Source organism: Pan troglodytes, chromosome 1 (assembly GCF_028858775.2).
Source record: "Pan troglodytes isolate AG18354 chromosome 1, NHGRI_mPanTro3-v2.0_pri, whole genome shotgun sequence".
NCBI lineage: Eukaryota > Metazoa > Chordata > Mammalia > Primates > Hominidae > Pan > Pan troglodytes.
In genome coordinates, this window is record NC_072398.2 from 91,266,312 (window position 1) to 91,272,466 (window position 6,155).

The 6,155-nt window shown below is 44.2% G+C and overlaps 1 long non-coding RNA gene across 1 annotated transcript in view; it reads left to right on the forward strand.

Annotated features, from left to right (window-relative positions):
* The window catches only part of LOC107968839 (uncharacterized), a 37,751-nt gene extending 32,823 nt beyond the window's left edge, over window positions 1-4,928 (forward strand). Inside the window, exons 2-3 of the long non-coding RNA XR_001710332.3 lie at window positions 3,237-3,371; window positions 4,515-4,928. This is a non-coding gene — a long non-coding RNA (uncharacterized LOC107968839). The remainder of the gene's footprint in view (window positions 1-3,236; window positions 3,372-4,514) is intronic.
* Window positions 4,929-6,155: the final 1,227 nt, after the last annotated feature.

Here is a 6,155-nt window from a genome sequence, read left to right on the forward strand (position 1 = left end):
GCTGGGATTGTTAGTTGTAATTTCTATTATTATTATTATGTCATTCCTTCATTGCTCTACTTGGGTCAAATGTGCCTCCTGGTTGGGCATCCCTCCTTGCAGGCAGAGAACATGATTTATTTATCTCTTGGTTTACTGAGATATCTCAGTGCCAGTTGCACAGTAAATGCTGCAGAGATTATTATTGTTTTCCTGACAGGGAGAGCAAAGCTATTGGGAAATGATGCCACTGTAGAAATAAATAGAAAAGGGTCCAGATCAGTCATCGTAGCCCCCACACCCACAGGGATAGGGGAAGCACAACTGGAAAGAAGAGTCCAAAGTCTGGCCAGGTGCTACAGTTCTTCCCTGCTCAACCCAGGCCGGGCAGCCCAGCCCACTCTTACTAACTCTGTACTTGTATATAGGATTCCAGACACTGTGAGATACTTCCAGACACTGTGAAATGCTGTCACTGCCTCACACCAGTAATATCCTGGGTCTTCTTTCCATACTGCTGAGATCTAAAGGGAGCTGGGTGTCACAGGACAGGGTCACTGAGCTCCTTTCTGAGAGCTAGAGGAGAGTGGAGGGTCTGGCTGTTAGCGTAGGTGCTGGAAACAACTCTAGAGGGAAGAATTAAACAGAGACTACCTGTCAGTGCAATGGGGAGTTCTTGTTGAGAAAAGGCTTGTTTTCTTAGCCCAGATGAGCAGGACACACAGCCCACCTATCACTTCTTCCTCCTGGGTGGTCTCCTCTGTCCCGTACCCTCAGGGCCTACACAGGCCCTACTCTTTTCCAGTTTCATCCATTTGAAAAGTGAGCCCTCACCTTGGACTGTGAGCCATATCGATCTTGTTTCTTCTGTCACATCTATAAAAAATAAAAGTTTCCTCTCTTCCTTACAATAATAAGAGCCACTGTCACTGGGTCTTGCATTTGAATGGTATAGCTTGAGGCACTATGGTAGGTAGATATCCGAGATCCATCCTTGCAGTACATTAGTCTTTTTATGTCTTTATTTTTTCCCAAGCACCTCACAACCACACGGTCTCCTTCATAGGCATTGCGTGGCATGTCGATGTTCAGCCAGTCTGCAAAAGATACAAAGATACCTGTAGTGATGATGCTGCTCCCTGACCCAGCACTTTAACTTCTGTTCATAAGGGAAGGGGATAGTGCTGTACACATAAGTCAGAAATCTGGGTATCCACAGTTGCCCTGGGACCTACTGGTCCTGTTAGCTTCCCTGCTCAGCAAAGGTGGCTTTATTCCACTCAGTTTCCCTCTAAACATCCTGTTCATTTTTTGTCTGTTAACAGTTTTGATGTCATTTTTCCAGGTGCCAACAGTTTTCTGGACTAAGTATGGATTTTAAAACACTCCCTCTTACATCTCCTTACATCAATTTGAGGTTACTTTATATCCTCATGGGACCATGATTACCTTTCTCTGCATCTCTCCTTCCTTAGAGGCTCTGACCAGTGGTACAATTCAAGGACCTGCCCTTTGTCATTTTCCCTAGATGCAACAAACTGGGCCACTGAGACATCAGCCCTGAATCTATGTCTTCAAACTCTAGAGTTCCCCACTTGAAGGCTTTTATCAGCGGCTTCTGGGAATTGTTTTTGGGTTTGGATGATCCCTGTGAGAAAGGATGTGGGCTCCTCTGCTTGTTCAGGTCATTGCCTCCCCTTGGAAGATAGTGGTCACTGGAAAGCTAATGAGCAGCTGGGTGTTTGGGATCTGCCCCCAGCAGGGAAAAAAATCCACAATAGAATAGGGAAAAGCTTGTAGACTGTTCTCTAAAAGATTGTGCAGAAGGAAAGGAGAGCCAGCCACCATACTGCTCTATGACCGAGGCTGCAGGGCTGGGCTTGTTGGGGAAATTTTTCATTTGGAAATACAGCTAGGAATTCAAGTTTGGATCTCAATCTGGAATTGTAGTATATTGAGCTAGATTTCAGGAAAAATGTTTGTCATTCTGCTAAAAAGCCTAACCCCAAGGCCTGAACCTTCGATCATTAACTTCAGTGTAATGAAAGACAGTGTCATACATGGGGGAAGAATGGAATACAGAAAAAGGGCATGAAAGTTGTATAGATTGTCTTCCCAGCCTATCCCTCTAGCCATGAGACCATGGAGGAGGGGTAGCTCCCAGGGTCCTGTCTCAGAAGAGAGGCCGTCCTCTCACCAGATCTACATCCACAGTCCTCAAAATGGGATCCATAAGGAAGTGGGGAGAAGGCATTGAGAACTTCCAGATTATATTAAACACTTTTTAATCTTAAAAGTTTTCTGTTTTATATCAGTGTCTGTATAATATATTGGAGGTACATGCTCAAAATTTTTGTTCTCAACAGCACAAGTGATCAGATAAGTTTAAAGACAACTGTTCTACACCTTTTAACCACTTTGAAAGTTCTACCATTAGAATAGAAAGTAGGTGTGAACAGTGGGAGCCATAAGTATTGATAATGAGAAAGCAGTGCTAAGTCCTCTTGGAGGCCAAATGTTCTCTTCCTTTATATTGAGACTGGGCAAGATTTTCAGTGAAGATGAGGAAGATGCAATCAGTTTGATTTAGGAAATATTTGAGGAATAAGATTTTTGTAACCAAATTGATAATAACGACAGGGCTAAAGATAGAGAAGAAATGCTGGCACCAGGTATTACTGAGTCTGGAACAAGGATTTGACTATAATTGCCTGGATAGGTGGCCTTTAACTTTTGACATTTACTTATAGGCTCATTCCCTAGTGGAAGGCACAATTGTGCATATATACACATTTTGTCATAATTTCAGGGAGTTTGCTGGATCTCATGACACTGCTCCAGAGACCACCCTCCCCCAGCCACTTTAAAAACACTCTTGCTTAAAATTACAAGCTAGGTACACAAGCATCACCTCCCTTATAGGTGATTATAGAATGATTATAGACATGATTAATTAAAGAAGAAAATATAACTTTCCAGTCTAATATGAAACTCAGCTTTCTGTATTATATTAGAATTCCAGTAAAAAAAAGAAAAACAAGTTAGGCATTTGATAGTTTACAATCCAAGTAAAAGATACAGGGGCATCATATTTAATGCAGAGCATCTCCTTAGCTCTCTAGTTGCCACTCTAGTATAAATATGTTTCCCATCGTTGCCTCCAGTGCTTCTAGTGGGGGCCTTTGAGCACCTGTGGCCGGAACCAGGAGAATGATTTACTTTCCATTCACAGTTATCTTCTCCTTTTCTGTCCCAAGGCTCAATAATAAAGGGATAATTCATTGCCTTGAGAGAGTCAGGGCATGGTCTTCTTGCCCATCAAGCAGGGAGTTGGCAAAGCGGAGAAGAATGTGATACTGGAGTGTCCCTGCCATGGCCAGGACTAGAGGGAGGTGAGTAAAGCACTGGACCCCAGCTCATTTCACCCTAGTTCTGGCCCAAATCCCTGCAGCCCACAGCCAAGAGGCTAGAACTGGAAGTACCTCTCATACCTAGCAGAGTGAGTGTGATTCCTAGAGATCTAAAAGAACAAAGAGAAGAGCCACTCACCTGACTGGAAGGTGACAGGAGCTATGAGGGAACAGAGTCAGAGAGGTTACCACAGGACCAGGATTCTTACTCTCTTTAAAAAGTTGTAGCCCTTTGAGAACTTTCCAACAATTATCTTTCCCCAACTTTCTTTCTGTTTCTTCCCCCCACCTCCACTTTTTCTGCCCTTATATCCTACCTCCCTCATTTCCTCTGTTCTTTTCCCCTCCTTCTCTTCCTCCTTCTTCCTTCTTTTCTTTCTTCCTTCTATCAATAACAAACAACGCTCCTACGGAGCCCACTGCAACCTCTGCCTCCTGGGTACAAGCGATTCTCCTGCCTCAGCCTCTAGTGTAGCTGGGACTACAGGTACGCGCCACCATGCCAGGTTAATTTTTCTATTTTTAGTAGAGATAAGGCTTCACCATGTTGGCCAGGATGGTCTCAATCTCTTGACCTTATGATCTGCCCGCCTTGGCCTCCCAAAGTGCTGGGATTACAATCGTGAGCCACTGCGCCTGGCCTTATCTTCTCTTTTTAAAGTATCCTATTTTGTCTGAGATACATTGCCTGCCTGGGGGGCAACATGAAGCCCAGAAGGCCCATGTAGGAAATGGAAGTGTCCTCTCATATTTCATTGATACCATTTATCCTTCCATTCCTATTCTAGGCCTAACATTGTGTTTGAGTCCATATAAGAGAGACATATTTATCAGCAGAAGCCATAATCTCCTCTATGGTTAGCAAGACTTGAAGCCTCTCTGAAATCTAAGTCTAGGGAGGTAAGAGTTCAGCCAGATAGGTAGTAGCTTAGAGTGGAAGTGGGGGTTAGGGCAGAGTAGGATTTATGTGGGCTGGAACTAGAATTCACCCTAACAGAAAATTTCTTTGATGTCCTTTTAATAAATTTTCCAGTTTTCCTAGAGATCAAAGCAGAAATGGATGTTAAATAAATGAGAAGTAATGAATATTTAGTAAAGAGATTCATAGTTTTTTGTTTTTCCTAGGAACCCTGCTCTGCTCAATACCCATTTGCATAGTATCTGTTGATACGGAGTTAGGAGCTGAAGCCCACCGTACTCATCCCAGCAGAAAGAATGTGCTCAAGAATAGCTTCCGGGATGCCCAGGGACAGGTGATTCTGCCCACCTCAGTCCTGCTCTAGCATTCTACCCACCAATGACCAGAAGTAGTGTCCAGAGCAGCATAAGGGCTAAGGCAAGAAGTTCTACCAGCAACTGTCAGGTGCAGCTTAGGTCCTTAGGGCAGCTGTTTGTCTGCATGGACCGTGAAGCCAGGATTTGGCCCTGTGGTTCAGTAGGGATTATATAAAATAGAAAAAAGGAAGTAGAAAAGCTCTCTGTCAATCAGCATTTTCCCCACTCCCATGGATAATGAGAAAGTAAACTGTTTCTCCTTTACAGACTTGCTCAGATGTTTGTGTATTGATCAGAAATGCTCCATAAAATGTCAAGTGTCCTTATCCTATATCTAAGCTTTCCAACTCATTTTGACTTTGTGGAGAATGCCGAGTTCTGGGCCTTCTGAGATTCAAGTCACTTGCTTGGTCTGTTTCAAAGGGAAAACCCCTTTACCATTCAAGGTGCATGATTTGTTACACAATTTCTAATATTGTGACACCATGTCAACACCACATCAATGCTGCTCTGCAGAGGTCTACTCAGATTGCATCAAGAGACAAGCAGGCATTTGTCAGAAATGATGATGGGATTGGTATGATATTAGAGGTGTTGTGTGTGGTCCAGGGACTCAGGAAGACACAAATCCTGCCCAACTCAAGTCACCTCTGCCCATGAGATGTTCCAGCCAGATACATGCAGAAAGGACGAGGTAATATGCACACCCTATGGCTACCTGAAGCTTTAGCTCCAGACTACAGTGCAGCGATGTAAAGGGCCTTAACATGCTCAGGAGAGATCAGGTCCAAAGTTCAAGATTAAATTTTAGAAGAGATCCCTTGTATCAGGCTGGAAATAGAATCCACCCTAATGAATAAAAAATGACTTTAATGAAAGGACTACCTAGAATGATGTGGACAGGACTTAAATAATAGACTATAGACAGTGACCCATCCAGAGACCAGCCATGGTGGAAAGCTGCCACCACCTTCAGAGCTGAAGGAGCAAGGAGAGGAAGGACTGCTACAAAATCCCAGTGAGAATTGGAGGGGCCACAAGGTGGAATTGCGATTGTGGAAGGCATTGCTCCTGCCAGAGATAAGGCACCAAGCTAAGCCAACAGGTGGTGGGAGAGTGGGAAGGGGGGAAATACCTTGATCTCTCTCCTTCCTGCTGTCTGGTCCCTCGTTGGTGCCTCCTATTGATGGAGCCAAATTGTAAGCCAGAGAGGCTGGTTGATGCAGTCCATAGGGCATAGCTCCTAGGGCACAGAGCAGCAGAGGATGAAGGAGAATGGATGTGGTGGGGGAGTGGAATGGAGTGGCTCTAATGCAGAATATCCAGTGTAGTCCTCAATGGGGAAAAAGAGATTACACCAGTGCTAGGAGCTCCTTCCCAGCAAAAGCCTTTATTTTCCCATGTTGGAATCTGCCCATTCCCACCCAATGCTGTCAGTGTGTGGGGTGCTCAGGTGAGAATAAGATATAAAGGTCAGGCAAACTTAATACC